This window comes from Sorex fumeus, unplaced genomic scaffold (assembly GCF_029834395.1).
Source record: "Sorex fumeus unplaced genomic scaffold, SorFum_2.1 ptg000036l, whole genome shotgun sequence".
NCBI classification, from domain to species: domain Eukaryota; kingdom Metazoa; phylum Chordata; class Mammalia; order Eulipotyphla; family Soricidae; genus Sorex; species Sorex fumeus.
The window spans coordinates 24,067,946-24,085,999 of record NW_026606093.1 but is presented as its reverse complement, the minus strand read 5'-3'; positions in this window follow the sequence as shown (position 1 = coordinate 24,085,999).

The window sequence follows — 18,054 nt, the reverse complement described above, 5'->3', positions numbered from 1 at the left end:
TCACTCATTTTTGGCTACCTAGTACCTGAACCTTACCACTAGCAACCTGCAAGCACTTAGAATGCAGAGACCCTCTCTATGCCTGACAATAATTAGATATTGCTTATTAAGAACTACTTATTGGATGTATGAATACCTAAAGAGAGAATGAGTCTCTGATATCTCCCCCAGCACCTGGAAGAAAAAATACAATTACAGTTATTTTCTGAATAAATAAATCACAGAATAAACATTTCGAGAAATGAGCAGCTCCTGATTAATGATGGGATTATTTTACTGCTAGACAATAGGCAAGTTTTTTCTTAACATCAAACATCTAAAAATCTCCAAACCCAAAACAGAGCACTTGGCTCGTAGCAGAAGCTTGTACAATATTTCTTGAGTGAAGGAAGATAAAAGGATGGTTGGGAAGATGGGAAAAGGGTGGTATGTGATGAATGGGTGAACAGATAGGTGGGTAGGTGGAGGGTGCATGGATGAGTGAGTGGATGGATGGATTGACAGATCAATTGACAGATGACTGGATGACATAGTTCAGCAAAAGAAATTTGGGCTAAAATAAAAAGTCATTGTACTGAATGGGAGAAAATATTTGCACACAACATATCAGATAAAAGGCTAATCCCCAATATATATATAAAGCATTCAAAATGCACAATGACAAACCAACAATCCCACCAAAAATGGGGAAAGGAAATGAATAGACACTTTTATAGGGTTGTCCACTAGACATATAAAATAGTGTTCACCATAGGTTGCTATCAAGGAAGTGTAAATAAAAATGACAATGAGGAATTATCACATGGCAATGAAAATGACATAAATCAATAAATCCAGAAGTAACTAGTGTTGGCTAGGATATGTCAAAGAAGGAACCCTTGTTCACTGCTAGTGAGAATGCCATCTTGGATAGCCTCAATGAAAAATGGTATGAAAACTCCTCAAGAAACTAAAAAACTTGAGCTAACCAGCAATTTCACTCCTTGGCCTCTATCTCATGAACACACAAAACACTAAACCAGAAAGACATGTGCACCCCTGTGCTCATTACAATAGTAAAGATATGGAGTCTGACTGTCCAATGACAGATGAGTGGATTAAGAGATTGTGATATGGGGCTGAAGTGATAGAACAGTGGGTAGGGCATTTGCCTTGCACACAGCCGACCCGGGTTCGATTCCCAGCATCCCATATGGTCCCCTGAGCACCACCAGGAGTAATTCCTGAGTACATAGCCAGGAGTAACTCCTGAGCATCACAGGTGTGACCCAAAAAGAAAAAGAAAAAAAAAACGCCTCCTCCAGATGGAACCCCGGTGACCATAAACCTCTACAAGTACAGCTCGAGCATGCGGGAACCAGGACTTTTACTCCAAACTGCCGGGACTGCTTCGGCTCCCAGGTAACCTCTGATTCTGGAAGTCACGCCCACAACCCGCCCCCCAGCGCCATCTTTACAGCACACAGCCACAGAGAAGAAAGGCCGCTGGGAGGCTCCACAGCTCCCGGAGAATGCACCAGGTCCCAAAAAGAGCTGAGATCACCGGGAAGTCCCAGATGGGGTAGGTGCCACATCCCACCTCCTCCAGATGGACCCCCGGTGACCGTGAGCCTCTACAAGCACAGCTCGAGCATGCGGGAACCAGGACTTTTACTCCAAACTGTGCGGCCACATAAGCAGCCACGCGACATCTCTCTATATGCAAAGTGATGAATGGAAAGTAAATCATCCAACGTTTCTCCCTGAAAATCAGGCTTAACTCTTTTACAAACCACAACACCCAATAGGAGAGAGAGAACAAAAGGGAATACCCTGCCACAGAGGTAATGGGGAGTGGGAGGGATGCTGGGACCCGTGGTGGTGGAGGATAGGCACTGATGGAGGGATGGGTATAGCACAGCTGGCCCGAGTTCGATTCCTCCGCCCCTCTCGGAGAGCCCAGCAAGCTACCGAGAGTATTCGATATGCCAAACACAGTAACAACAAAGTCTCCAATGGAGACGTTACTGGGCCCGCTCGAGCAAATCGACAATCAACGGGAGGGCCTCGAGAAAATTAATAAAAAAAGAAAAAAGTTGTGGTATGGAGTACTATTCAACTATAAGAAAAGATGAACTCATTGTCTTGTGTTGCCATGTAATTGGAGTTAGAGGAGGGCTAAGATAAGTGAGATTAATCAAAGAGAGAAGGACAAATACCAAGTGATCTCACTCATTTGCATCCATAGAAAAACAAAACAAGGGGATAGACAGTATGAAATGATAACTGAGTTATTCCCCTGAACCCTGGAAGAGCATATTTTAAAGCCGGAAGAGTTGAATATGGATTACTTGGAAAAGAAAGAGTAAATTTTTTAAATTTCATTTTCTTTGAGTGGAGAGGGAATTTGGAACCAAATCCTGAGGTGTTCAGAACCTAACTGTGCTCAGGGATCACTCCAGGTGGGGATCAGGGGAACTTTATGTGATGCCACGGATGGAACCTGGGGTGGACCTGGCCTCTGGACTATCTCTCTGATTCCCAAAGACAGAATTATTAGACTGACAACGAACTGACTTGCAGTGGAAACAGCAGTGGGAGTCATGAAGACATATTTTTAAAGGGCTGAAGGAGCATAACCATCAATCATCCTATTTACTGCTTTCAATAATCACTTAAAAGCAAGGTCAGGGGCTGGAGCAATAGCACAGCGGGTAGGGCGTTTGCCTTGCACACAGCCGACACAGGTTCGATTCCCAGCATCCCATATGGTCCCCCGGGCACCGCCAGGAGTCATTCCTGAGTGCAGAGCCAGGAGGAACCCCTGAGCATCGCCGGGTGTGACACCCCCCCCCAAAAAAAAAGCAAAAAAAAAAAGCAAGGTCAATAAAAATAGGTTCAAGCAATGGATGAGAAAATTGGCCATTTAAGGACCCCGGTGGGAAATATTTCTGGAGCATGTACTTTATTTATTTATTTTTATCATCCATATTTAAGTAACATGGTTACAACAACACTGATGTTTATGGTTTGAATATGTAGTTGTACTTCCTGGACTGCTCCACCACCAAAGTGACTAAGACTCTCCACTCCTGTCTTCATGTTATTTCTAATTTGCCTAGGTAAAGGTAAAGGTAAAGGCCCTCCCGTTGATCATCGATTTGCTCGAGCGGGCCCAGTAACGTCTCCATTGGAGACTTTGTTGTTACTGTGTCTGGCATATCGAATACGTCACAGGGAGCTTGCCAGGCTCTGCAGTGCGGGCGAGATATTCTCGGTAGCTTGCTGGGCTCTCCGAGAGGGGCGGAGGAATCGAACTCGGGTCAGCCATGTTGGTCCGTGCAAGGCAAACACCCTACTCGCTGTGCTATCGCTCCAGCCCATAATTTGCCTAGATTTCTAATATCATCCCCCGCCCCCACTTGGTAATCTGAGTTTTGTGACCCAAAGCCAAGGGATTAGTCACTGCTTTATATTCTGTTCCCTTGTTTTAGTTTGCTTTATGCCACAGATGAATAAGATCGTTTTTGCGTTCATCCTTCTCCCTCTGACTGATTTCACTTGACATGAGGCCCCCAAGCTCTATCCAAGTTGTGACAAATTGCAGGATTTCATCTTCTCCTGTAGCTGCAAAGAGCGATAGCACAGCGGTAGGGCGTTTGCCTTGCATGCAGCTAACATGGCCGACCCGAGTTCGATTCCTCCGCCCCTCTAGGAGAGCCCGGCAAGCTACCGAGAGTATCTCGCCCGCATGGCAGAGCCTGGCAAGCTCCCCGTGACGTATTCGATATGCCAGACACAGTAACAACAAAGTCTCCAATGGAGACGTTACTGGGCCCGCTCGAGCAAATTGATGAACAACGGGAGGGCCGTGACCGTGATATTTGAACCACAGCTTCTGGATTCATCTGTGGGCTGGACACATGGGTTGTTTTTATGTCCTGACTATTTTGCTAAGTGTTACAATGGACATAGGTTACATATACTTTTCTGAATTAGTGCATTTTTGCTTGGGTGGGGGTAGCTATCAAGAAGAAGTATTACCGGATCATATGGAATCTCTGTCTTTATTTTCTGAGAAATATCCTTGTGGTTCTCCAGAGGGACTGGATGGAGTGTGTTTTATTTTTGTTTTTAAGAAAGAAGAAATTGAAGTCATGGGGTAGGATTCAGAGGCAAGGAGAACATGGCAATGAAGAGTTTATGTTTGATTGAAGAAAAACACGTATATTAGTTACTTGAAAACCAGTACTGATATGGAATGAAGTTTAAGAGTATAGTATTTGAGGCCAAGAAAGAGTTAGGTGCCCAGAGATACATGCCTTGTAGGAACAGGGACCTGCAGTGAACCCTGAATCTGCATGGACCCCTGAGTATTCTTGGGTGTGGCTCTGGTGGCCCCCAAGTCCCACCAGACCTGAACATTGAATTTCTCAGTCTAGTACACCAAGTAGATCAGAAGTGGCTCTTTCAATACTGCTTGGGAGGTCTCTCCCCCCCTTTCCCCCAAAAGTAAATTAAAAATATCTAAAATCTTGGATAGAGATAACATATAAGATTGGCTAAAATGTGGTAAATGTTTGATATTCTTTGTAGAGAGGTTAGCAATATTTACCTAAGACTTTAGATCCAACTTGTAAACAGGTGTTTAAAATAACCAGGAACATGGTAGAAATACAATATGCCATTTCTAGGTTAATAGAGGGAAAGTAGAGATATTGAAAAGATCCAAAAGAAAACAGAAAAGAGGACGAAAGGGTATGAAAAGAGAGGGTAAATAGAAAACACACACACAAAAACCCCAGTGGAATTAAATCCAAATATAATAGGAAACATGATAAATTAGAGTAGTCTCGCTAGTTAAGAGACAATGGTCAAGTTCAATGTAAAAGAGAATGGAGAGAAAACCCATTTAGGTATTCAAAGACATCCCTTAAATAGAAAGGTTCAAAAGGTTGGGAGCACAAGAATGAAAAGAGGAATAGTAGGCAGGGCTGGCAGTGACTCCATGGTAGAACAGCATCATTCTTGCTGTTATGAGAATGTAAATTTCATCCTTGGCACCATCCTACGTGTCAAACAGCACAGCCAAATGTGTTGTGTCTAACCTACCACAAACTGTACAAGTGCAAAAACCGAGTGTGCTTCCTCAGACAGCACAATACCAACAGAAAGGAAGACAAAGGTATTTTGTTTTCAAAAAGAGGACCAAGTAAATGGTAATCAAAATTTTAAAAAGATGAATGCAATCTTAACACCCAAGAGTGGCCGAGATTAGTACCAGGAATTTTGCTCCACGGCTTGGAGGCCAGCCACACATGCTAGGGGAAAAGGGAGCTCAGATAGAGAAGGGAGCACTAAATAAAGGGTGTTGGGAGGATCCTCCCAGGATGGGAGAAGGATGTTGAAAGTAGACTATAGACCAAACATGATTGCCACTCAATGCCTCTTTTGCAAACCACAGGACCCAATAGGAGAGAGAGAACAGAGGGGAATGCCCTGCCACAGAGGCAGGGTAAGATGAGGGGATGGGGGGTGGGAGGGATACTGGGATCCGTGGTGGTGGGAAATGGACACTGGTGGAGGGATGGGTTATTTGATCATTGTATAACTGAAACCCAAGCACAAAATTTGTAAGTCTACAACTGTACCTCATGGTGTCTCACTAATAAAAAATAAATAAAAATTTTAAAAAATTTAAAAAAGAACTGCAGCTACCATGATTATAGCAGAGTAAATGCATGAAGGCAAAAAACACGGGATGGGACATGAGGACATGCATGAGGCTCTAGGTTCGATCCTGCCATTACATGCACCAAAAGCACCCCAGAATATAGATCTAGTGACCCCTGAACAGCACTGGCTATAGCCCTGGTGACTCTCAGCACTGCCAGTTTGGAGACTGAGTATTTCTAGGAGTGGTTGTTACGCTGTTGGAAAGATTCCCCTCTGCCTTGTTCTATAGCAACTCAATAGGAAGACACAAATAACGCCCAAGTGTGTTCAGCTACTATAGTCCTGCAAAATAGATGATGAAAAAAAATGGATTTTATTTTAAGGAGAAACTGGCAAATCTTTATAGGAGATTTTACAACATACCTTCCTGGTAATGGATACATGCAGTGACATAAAAATTGGCACACATTTATAAGTTGAATTACACAATGAATAAGATTGACCTTAACTTACATAAGGATCTTGTACCCAACAGCTGAAGAATGTATATTATTTCAACACACAGAAATATTCACAAAAATTGCACCAATTTCTGCAAGTCTCAACAAATGTCAAAGAACACAAGAGTCCATCTTCTCTAACAATAATTGAATTGTTATGCTTAAATAGCAGAAAGGCAACTATAACAAAGGCATACACTTACAACAAAACATTTTTTTTTCTTTCTGGTTCACACTCGGCGATGCACAGGGGTTATTCCTGGCTCTGTGCTCAGGAATTACTCCTAGCGGTGCTCGGGGGACCATATGGGATGCTGGGAATCGAACTTGGGTCAGCCACATGCAAGGCAAATACCCTACCCGCTGTGCTATTGCTCCAGCCCCACGAGAAAACATTTCTAATTAATCCATAAGTGTAGTCAAAACCTGAAATAGAAATGAACAGAATCTTAGAACCACATTTAAAAATCTACGTAATCTGGGGCTGGAGAGATAGCACAGCGGGTAGGGCGTTTGCCTTGCACGTGACTGACCTGGGTTCAATTCCCAGCATCCCATATGGTCTCCTGAGCTCCGCCAGGAGTAACTCCTGAGTGCAGAGCCAGGACTAACCCCTGTGCATCACCAGGTGTGACCCAAAAAGCAAAAAAAAAAAAATCTACATAATCAAACTCGGATGCTGTAGTTAAGAAAGTGGATGGCAATATCTGGGGACACTTTTTGCAGGGGAGAGGGTGTTGGGCCAGACCCAGGGGTGCTCAGAGTTTATTCTTGACGCTGCTTAGGCATTCCTCTTGGTGATGCTTGGAGACCTTTTGTGGTGCTGGGGATCAAACTTAGGTCAACTGCATGTAAGGCAAGCGCCTTCCAGTCCATCCCAAGAGACAGTTTTGTTTTTCGCAGAACTGATTAAATTAACATCTTAGTGTGTAGAAGCCTGAGAAGCTGGTCTCCTATAATGCAAAGGAAAGCTGCCCCACAATAAATCATCTGAACCCAAATGTCAATAATGCCAAAGTGAGAGCCAGGGAGAAGGGGCTAAGGACTGGAGTGTATGTTTTGTTGCATGTGGGAGCCCCGAATTTGATCCCTTTCATGCCCCAGCAAGCACACGGCTGGGAGTGGCTCCACACAAAACAAAAACAAAACAAACAAACAAAAAATACCAAAGCTACATCTACACAATGGAGTATTATGTAGCTGTTAGAAAAGATGAAGTCATGAAATTTACATACAAGTGGTACTACATGGAAAGTATCATGTTAAGCGAAATGACTCAGAAAGAAAGGGATAGACATAGAAAGATTGCATTCATCTGGGGGATATAAAGTAACAAAATAGGAGATTAATACCCAAGAACAGCCGAGATCAATACCAGGAGGATTACTCCATAGCTTAGAGGTCAGCCGGGCATTCTAGGGGAAAGGGCAGCTCAGACAGGGAAGGTAGCACCAAACAAAGGGTGTTTTTTTAGGATCCTCCCAGGATGGGAGATGCATGTTGAAAGAAGACTATGGACTGAACATGATTGCCACTCAATGCCTCTTTTGCAGACCACAACACCCAAAAGGAGAGAGAGAACAAAAGGGAATGCCCTGCCACAGAGGCAGGGTGGGATGGAGGGGATGGGGGGTGGGAGGGATGCTGGGACCCGTGGTGGTGGAGGATGGGTGCTGGTGGAGGGATGGGTACTTGATCATTGTAAAATCGAAACCCAAGCACAAAAATTTGTAAGTCTACAGCTGTACCTCATGGTATTTCACTAATAAAAATTTTTGAAAAAAGGGAAAAAAATATCAAAGCTTGGTAATTTTGGGGGAAAGTTTTGGTTCTAAACATTATGTAAGAAAAGCATGATAACTATGCAAACAATGTTGAATACAGAAAATAGCCAGATGGCAGAAAAGGTACTCATCGATTGTAATAATTAATGCAGGCATTCACGGGAACACAGCCTCTAGTAGAGGCAGCAAGATCGGAAACAGAGAGAGTTTGGTTACCAATGACTGAATGTGTAGATAGTTGAAGGAGAGGGAAAGGTTGAAAAAAAAAGAGATGGCTCTTTAGGTACACTCCAGAGTCAAAATAACCCACAAGCCCTGCTCCCAAATGCGCATGTGTGTATGTGTATGTGTGTGTGTGTGTGTGTGTGTGAGAGAGAGAAAGAGAGAGAGAGAGGAAGGAAGGAAGGAAGGAAGGAAGGAAGGAAGGAAGGAAGGAAGGAAGGAAGACAAGTAAGACAGAGAAAGAAAGAAAGAAAGAAAGAAAGAAAGAGAAAGAAAGAAGAAAAAGAAAGAAAGAAAGAAAGAAAGAAAGAAAGAAAGAAAGAAAGAAAGAAAGAAAGAAAGAGAGAAGAGAGAGAGAGAGAGAAAGAAAGAAAGAAAGAAAGAAAGAAAGAAAGAAAGAAAGAAAGAAAGAAAGAAAGAAAGAAACAGAGACAAACTCCTTTGCTTAGGACTTGAACCCAGGGCCTCACACATACAAGGTCTGTGTTATACCACTTGAGTCTCATCGCCAGCTCTCTCTTCTCCAAACTTAACAAATTTCTTTGTTCATAGTAGATGCTCGGGGCTGATTTGAACTACAAGCACTCAGCCATGGAGAAACAGCATACTTTGACACAGTGAGAATGCAACGGCACCCCAAAGAGGAAGTGAGTGCAAGGCCACATCCCAGGAAGTGAGTCGTGCAGCCTCCATCAATGATCACACAGGTGTCTTGAGGTCACAACGAGAGGCTGCAGCTCACCAGCCCCCTCTCTGCCCGAGTCCTTGCCTTGTTCACACGGACATGAGGCGAGTCACTTTGAACAGTTTCCAATCCCGCCATGGCGGAGACCAAGAAAGAGATTCGACCACACGGACCGCAGTTCAGCATTTCAAAGACCACATTTAAGGAGCACTTCAAATAGTGATCACATTGCCCCAGCTCGCCCCAGACTAGGGTTGGTTTCAACAGTTACATTTACTAGCACAAGGCCTAAAATAGAAATCCATCTCTATTTGTGGTAACCCTTTGAACCTACCTGGGTCCCCAAGAAGGGGCTGGTGTCCACTGTTATTAGAGCAGACAGCGGCTGGCGGGGGGTGATAGTTCTCTTTTGCCTGCCGTGGGGAAATTCAAAGTGCATCAAAGTTATTGTTTGGCTATGTCCAGGTTGGGAACGGTCCATTTTTTCTTTATTTTTTTCTATCCTATTTCTTCAACAATTGTTTAAATTAAAGCACCATGAGTGACAAAGTTATTCATTGGGTTTTTGACATAAAAGGTTCCACTACCAATCCTACTGGGCTGGAGCAATAGCACAGCGGGTACGGCGTTTGCCTTGCACGCCGTTGACCTGGGTTCGATTCTCCATCTCTCTGAGGATACCCTCTGCAAGCTACCGAGAGTATCCAGCCTGCACGGAAGAGCCTGGCAAGCTCCCCATTGTGTATTCGATATGCCAAAAAACAGTAACAACAAGTTTCACAATGGAGACGTTACTGGTGCCCGTTCGAGCAAATCGATGAACAATGGAGGGACAGTGCTACAGTGCTACCAATTCCACCGGTGGTATCAACTTCCCTCCACCAGAACTCCCAGGTTACCTCTCTTACCCAACCACCCCAGCCTCAGCCTGGCATCTTGACAGGCACCTTTAAAATTTGGTTATTAAAGTTTGGGTTTTGCGATTTCAGTTTGTTGACTCAGTAGTTTGAATATTTAGCTCTGTCATTGCATCACCAGTGTGTCTGGGTCCCCTTGACCCCTTTCCCTGTTACTTCTCATCTCTCTCTTTCCCCCTTCACTCTATTTCTTTCCTTCTTTTCATTATACTCTAGGATCAAGGATGATTTAGGCATTGCTCCCTTCCCATTTAAACCATTGCAATACCTCAGAGTTATTCTACATACCACTTATAAGTGAGATCATTCTGTGTTTGTCCTTTATCTTGCTTGATTCTTTTCACATGATATTTTTTAGTCCATCCACGTTGCAACAAATTGTATGACTTTACCATTCTTTAGAGCAGCATAATATTCCATCGTGTACATATACCACGTCTTCATGATCCACTGGTCTGTTGTTGGACGTCTAGGTTGATTCTAACTCTTAGCTATTGTGTTGGGTGCTGTGATGAATAGTGGTGTGCATACAGCACTATGTGGCTAGAGCTGGCCTCCATAGGTGAATTTTTGGCACCAGGAGAACCTCACCTTAACAGCTAAGGGAATTGGTGGGCTCTTTGTTCAAAAATAACAATTAAGCTCAGAAAAAACATATGCGGAGTAAGGCACATGTTTTGTACGTGACTAATTCATTTGGCCCCTTGCACTGCATATACTCCAATGAGTACTGATATGAGTGAGTGTTAATGTTTAAGGGCCAAAAGGATTGTGCAGAGGTTAAGATATTTGCCTTGCATGTGACTGACCCCGGTTTGATCTCTGGCTTCACATTGGCTTCCAGAGCACTGCAAGTAGTGACAAACAAAGCTAGAAATAGCACCCAAGTCCTGCCGTGTATGACGCCTAAGCCCTCTTCCACCAAAATAATAATGTCTAGGTGCTAGAAAAAGAGCGCAACAGGCCAGCCACATGCTTTGTATGCTGGAGACCTGACTTTTATTTTGAGAACCGCTGAGTAGTGACCCTGAGCTGAGTCAAGAGTAACACTGTGCTGAAGAAACACCAGGTTTGCCTCTCCAAAACAAAAACAAAAGAAAATGATATTCTTGAACCAGTGTTTTAGGTAAAGGTAAAGGTAAAGGCCCTCCCGTTGATCATCGATTTGCTCGAGCGGGCCCAGTAACGTCTCCATTGGAGACTTTGTTGTTACTGTGTCTGGCATATCGAATACGTCACGGGGAGCTTGCCAGGCTCTGCCGTGTGGGCGAGATACTCTCGGTAGCTTGCCGGGCTCTCCGAGAGGGGCGGAGGAATCGAACTCAGGTCGGCCATGTTGGCCGCGTGCAAGGCAAACGCCCTACCCGCTGTGCTATCGCTCCAGCCCAGTGTTTTAGATTGTCACGAAATGGGTTTCACTCGATCCCTCTTAGCATCCCAAGACATCGAGACCTACTTCATTATTCACCCCCATCCCCCCCATCTCTGGGCTGGAGCGATAACACAGCGGGTAGGGCATTTGCCTTGCATGCAGCCAACATGGCCAACCCGAGTTCGATTCCTCTGCCCCTCTGGGAGAGCCCGGCAAGCTACCGAGACTATCTTGCCCACACGGCAAAGCCTGGCAAGCTACCCGTGACGTATTCAATATGCCAAACACAGTAACAAGTCTCACGATAGAGACATTACTGGGCCTGCTTGAGCAAATCGATGAACAACAGGAGGACCATGAACATGACCCCCCATCTCTATAATAGACATGGTAAGCTAGTACTTTGTATTCATGTATACATCTTCAAACTTTCTCTCCAAGATTGAAGGAGAGTTTTCCATAAACTGTCCAGGGCAGGCCTTTCTGAGTGAGCTGTGTCACCTGGGTACATGAATGATTCTGAGATCAACCAACAATGAAATTGGATAGCATTGCCCAGAATGAGGATTTTCACCAGAAATAATCTATAAGAGAAATATCTCTTTTTGGCAAGACAAGGCATCTAACTATAGAGCAGCTGGGGACCAAGCAATGTACAATGGGTAGGATTCTTGCCTTGCATGCAGCTGACCCAAGTTCTATCCCAGGTAGCTCACCTGGTCCCTGAGCATCGAGTCAGGAGTAAACCCTGAGCACCACTGGGTATACTCCCCAAGCAACAACAACAAAAACAAAAACAGAATGGTCATGAGTGCCTATCTCCTCCTCCAATGGGTTCCCTATCTCTATCTCTCTCCTTGAAGCCCCAGTATCTGATTTTCTTAGATTGGAAATATCTGTCTGAAGATATTTCTAATACCTGAAGATATCAGGACAGATATCTTTAGCATCCACAGGCATGTTGACTCTTCATATTTAAGTGATTACATTTATTCTTTTCTCCTACTCATCTAGTCTGATGTTTATTGGATGGCCCCACAAGCCCAAGAAGAATCCCGAGAGACAGAGGAAGCACAGACCTTTACTTGGCGTGTGACTCAGTGTGTGGGAAAAAGACATACAGGTACAGACTCACAGGTGCAGAGAAAGGCAAGGACACACCCCCATGAACTTCCCATCCTGTCGAGAAGCCCATTTCTGAGAATCCAGAATTCACAGGATGTCCTCAAAGTAGGTGGAGGTGGTGATGAGGGGAATGCATAACCTAAGAAGACCGAGAGACATGGTGTAGGAGAGCAAGAGAGGGAGGGGTAGGCTGTGAGGATGGCGGGGACGAGCTGCTATTTCTCTGCTCCTAGCCCCAGGTTTTTGGTTCTAGGTCCATGTATGCACAAGATGAAACCTTATCACTGAGAATGGGCCCAACTGACTTCCTGAGAGCAGGTAGGGCATTTGCCTTGCACGTGGCCCACCAGTGTTCAATTCCTCCACCCCTCTCGGAGAGCCCACAAGCTACCCGCAAGTATCCCGCCCGCACAGTGGAACCTGGCAAGCTCCCTGTGGCGTATACGATATGCCAAACACAGTAACAACAAAGTCTCACAATGGAGACGTTACTGGTGTCCGCATGAGCAAAATCAATGAACAACTGTACGACAGTGCAGTGCCATGCTATATCCTGATTGTGGGGTCAAGACCCAGGAAGGAAAAGGGACGTGCAGCTTTAGTCCCAGAGTGGTGCTAGGGAGCAGGAGGGTAGGAATGGCTTCGGGAGCCCCAACACGTCTTGTCTTGTCACTGCCATCCTGGAGTTAGGTAAGGATCAGGGAGATCAGTGGATTACAGAATGAATTTGTGTGTGTGTGTGTGTGTGTGTGTGTGTGTGTGTGTGTGTGTGAAGGAATTGCTAGATTTCAACTTTGAGCTAGCCACTTCTTAGATCGTTTGTCACTAGTCACTGGACTCAGCATCTTTCTAAGGGGTTGGGGGGGGGAGAAAAAAGTTACAATAGAACATTTTCTCTTGCATCCTATAAAAGAACTCCCTTACGATCAGAATGTATTAGGTTCATTTGGGTTTGGAGCGATAGCACAGCGGTAGGGTGTTTGCCTTGCGCGCAGCCAGCCTGGCAGAGCCGGGTTCGATTCCTCCGCCCCCCTCGGAGAGTCCAGCAAGCTACCGAGAGTATCTCGCCAGCATGACAGAGCCTGGCAAGCTACCCGTGACGTATTCAATATGCCAAACACAGTAACAAGTCTCATGATGGTGACGTTACTAGGCCTGCTCGAGCAAATTGATGAACAACGGGAGGACAGTGTTTTGTTTGTTGGGTTCACAGGGGCAATCTCATTTGGGCTCGGTAAGAGGGTAAGTGGACATAGGTGAGAGATTGGTCTCCTCTGCGTCTCTAACACTGTCCCCAGATGTGAGTGTCATAAGAGCAAGACTTCTGTTCCAGGTCCCACTTGGGGAGTCTAGCACCAGGCAGGCTGGATATTCTCAGCATGTCTCTGTGGAGTGAAGAAATCTTCCACTGAAGGTCAAGTTCGAGGCCAGGCAATGAGAATCCAAGGCAACCCCAGGCTCTGTTTCAGGATCCACACGGAAAGGAAGGAGCCCCAAGCTTAGTATAACAAACACATCACCACCTCCAAATCCTCTGCGCTTTTGGAACAAGGAACCTCACCTTTCTGTTTCTTCCTGGGTGCTGTGAAATCTGTGACCAGCCCTGACGGGAATACACTAGAGTCATTATCTGCAGGAAGGATTCAAGCTACTGCGGAAGAAAATCGTCAAAAAGGATGCAGACTGGACATGTTTATGTTACCATAAAAGATGTCCCGTGTGGGTGCACATACACATCTACACAAACCTTTTGATGCCTCGCCACTATCTTTTCTCTGTCTCCTTTCTTCTATAAACCACACCCTTCATGCATCATCTACGATTTCCTGTTTTCATTTCTTTAAAGCGGCGGAGACGTTGAAGACGGATTTGCAAAGAAATCTGAACAGCAGAGTTTGTCTCTAGTTTTCTCTCTGCCCCTCCCCAATCTTCACAGTGCTCACACGTCTAAGCCAGCATTGCCGCCTCCCCTTTGTCAAGTCTTCCAAGTTGTTCAATTTTATTTTCCGGTAATGAATACCTTTTTTGTATTCACTTTCTATTGGTTTATATTGTCCTTAATCCAATGATGTAAATTACAATAGCAGAGACAGCTGGCATGAATCAACTTGGGAGGAAACACAAATAAGTCTTGAAAAGCAGAAATAGAAACACGTGGCCATCTTCAAGGGAGGCCAAGAAACTTCCAGCATGCAGAGGACTCCATTGTGCACGCCACCAAGAATTAGGCAGGGACGGTGAATCTGTGAAAGCGGTAGAGTGGAGATTGCTTAAGAGAATCTCTCTGCTGCCGTTTATGTATATGATGTGAGCATAGGACAGGGAGAATCAACTAGGTAGAGTTGATGCTATCACTGATGTGGAGTTTTAAAAAATTAACAGCAGGTATAGCATTCATAGAAAGAATACTTCTGGCTGAAAAAATAAAAGAAAACCAAAAAACAAAGATTAAAAATATAAAAACAAAGACAAAATAAAACAAAACACAAAACAAAGATTAAAAAATAAAAACACTGGAAAAAACCTGAGTGCCTGAGAACAGATGACTGGTTAAAGAAACTTTGGTACATTTACACAATGGAGTACTATGTAGCTGTTAGAAAAGATGAAGTCATGAAATTTACATACAAGTGGTACTACATGGAAAGTATCATGTCAAGCGAAATGACTCAGAAAGAAAGGGATAGACATAGAAAGATTGCAATTCATCTGGGGAACATAAAGTAACAAAATAGGAGACTAACACCCAAGAATAGCCGAGATAAGTACCAGGAGGTTCACTCCATGGCTTGGAGGCCAGCCGCACATGCTAGGGGAAGAGGGAGCTCAGATAGAGTAGAGAACACCAAATAAAGGTGTTGGGAGGATTCTCCCAGGATGGGAGAAGCGTGTTGAAAGTAGACTATAGACCGAACATGATTGTCACTCATTGCCTCTTTTGCAAACCACAACACCCAATAAGAGAGAGAGAACAAAAGGGAATGCCCTGCCACAGAGGCAGGGTGGGGAGGGGGGATGGGGGGTGGGAGGGATACTGGGATCCATGGTGGTGGCAAATGGGCACTGGTGGAGGGATGGGTATTTGATCATTGTATAATTGAAACCCAAGCACAAAAATTTGTAAGCCTACAACGGTACCTCATGATGTCTCACTAATAAAAAATAGATAAATAAAAGCTCTTTGAGGAAAAAAAACAAAGAAAAAAGAAAAATCTATGCAAAGTGAATGTGTTAGAGGCAAGAAGACAGACAAGGAGAACCTGGTAATGCAGACCGAGTAAAGACTATCTGGAACCCAAGCCAGCCCAAAGGCATGAAGGCCTCTGAAATATTGGACCCATCTGAGTAGCCCAGAAGGCCTTTGAGATGCAGAATTCTAGGCTCAGAGTATAGTTGAACTTCATGAAATGAGCAGTTCTAAGGTAAAAATAAAGACCCTGGTAAGAATATCAAAGTTAAGAATATGGTTTCTCATCTACTGTTCTAAGCTCCACTCCCGCCATCCTCTCATGACAAGACCCTGAGAAAGGACTTTGGAGAAGAGGGAAAGCTGTATAAAAACAGACCTTACGGAGGCAAAGGCAGGCATTTCCCCATTCCAGGGTCATTCGTAATTACTTTTAGCACGGGACAGGGCAAATGGAGATGTTACTGGCGCCCGCTCGAGCAAATCAACGATTAACGGGAAGTCAAGTGATCAAGTGATCAAGTGGTCATTTGAGATGTGCACTGTCTCTTTTACTATATGGAGCACACATCCCTACTTGGGATATGCATTTTCTTGGCTCTCCTGATTCTGGAAACACCTGCTCTCTCTCTTAAGTGCCTGCCTCTTTGTCTCCCTCCTAAAAATCTTTTCTGAGAAGACGGGAAAGAGAATATAATCTGAGCAGGGTGAGGGTTGATTTGTTCTTTTCTGCAAAGAGCAATTCCTTGCTCTAGCTTAAACCCACAGTTCCATGAGAAATGGGTGTGGACATGGGCAGGAGGGGGAAATCCCTGCGCAGGGAACGTCAAGTGGGACTGAGTTGAAGTTTGACAACTGCCAGGTGGAACTAGGAGATGCAAGTTCTATGCCAGCCAGGAGCTCTTAGCAGATTCCTCTATGATCCTAATCCAGCAGGGCCTCGCCCATTGGGGAAGGCAGTAGACTGCCCTCTAGAGGCTCCTACCTTTCTCCCCACTTCATCCCAGTTACCTGCAACAGAGGGTTGGTGACTTGGCATATTTCGAGTTGTTACAGAAGATGGGTAAGGCTGGAACTTCAAGAATGAGGAAAATCATGGGGGAGGTTTGGCTGCAGATGTCAGGAGGATAAACCTGATGGGCTTTGTGGACCTTATTGAGGTTGAAGGGGTTTGCCATAAGAGAAGAAATTCTTGTGCTGTGAACATCAAGTGAGACTCAGGTACAGTTTAACAACAGTCAGGCGGAACTGGTGAGATAGAAGGGAGGAAAGTGTGGATATTAGATCACCTAGGGTGAGAACCAAAGTGTAAGATAGGAATATCTATATATCTTATATCTTTTTTTTCTGTTTGGGTCACACCCAGTTATGCTCAGGGGTTACTCCTGGCTCTGCACTCAGGAATTACTCCTGGCGGTGCTCGGGGGACAATATGAGATGCCAGGGCAGGGAATGAATCCGGGTTGGTCGTGTACAAGGCAAACGCCCTCCCGGTTGTACCATCGCTCCAGCCTGAAGGTAGGAATATCCTGATGAAGACCAATATTCCATTCTGTAGAGAGTATAGAGGCTAGGAGAGAGAGAGAGAGAGAGAGAGAGAGAGAGAGAGAGAGAGAGAGAGAGAGAGAGAGAGAGCAGCCAATGGGGTCAAAAGAGAAGCAGGAGGTCTAGGGCAGTGAGCGTCCTAGGAAGAGGATATTCCAAGAAGAGGATGGGTCAAAGGCTTCCCAGAATCTAAAGTATAGGCTATAAGTAGCTATTGGAATTGGCAACTTGGTGGTCACTGGTGATGTCACTGAAAGCTGTTTATTTAGACAGAAGGCAAATTGCTTGGGAGTGGGTTTAGGGAGAGGGCTGAGGACAGGAGGTTTTGAAAACCCTTTCCGGGATAGATGTCTATAGAACTTTAGATTCTTTTGGGTGAGTGCAAAAGGTTTCTATGAGCCTGTAGGGCCTCAAAGGACCTCCTTTGGAAATAACATACAACCCAAGGTGGTACCTAATGGGAAGGTCTGTTTTGAACATCTTGGGTAGGCAGCAGATTCACCCAGGCACCTCTCTATATTATTGAGGAAGAAACAGGTTCAGAGAAATGATGCGATTTGCTCCAAGTCATACAAAAAACCAGGAGGCAACTCTACCCAGAGACCTGTCCTCGTCTGAGTCCTGCTATGGCTGTGGAAGTGAACTTTCACAGAGGCTCCAAGAGCAATCAAAGGAGAGAGACATGGCCACAGGCCAGAAGAGGGTGGACTCAGGTGCTCAAAGTAGCCATTTCATCTTGTACAGTCTCAAGGAAGGAGGTTAAAGAGACAATCTACGTAATCTGGGGCTGGAGCGATAGCACAGTGGGTAGGATGTTTGCCTTGCACGCGGCCGACCCGGGTTCGATTCCCAGCATCCCATATGGTCCCCTGAGCACCGCCAGGAGTAATTCCTGAGTGTAGAGCCAGGAGTAACCCCTGTGCATCGCCGGGTGTCACCCCCTTCCCCCCAAAAAAGCAAAAAAAAAAGAGAGACAACAAGGAAGGGAAGGTGGGCTGCAGATCGGTGGGCACCAGAATGAGTAATAAAGTCCCTCCTGGGCTGGTCCCCTCAGGTAATACA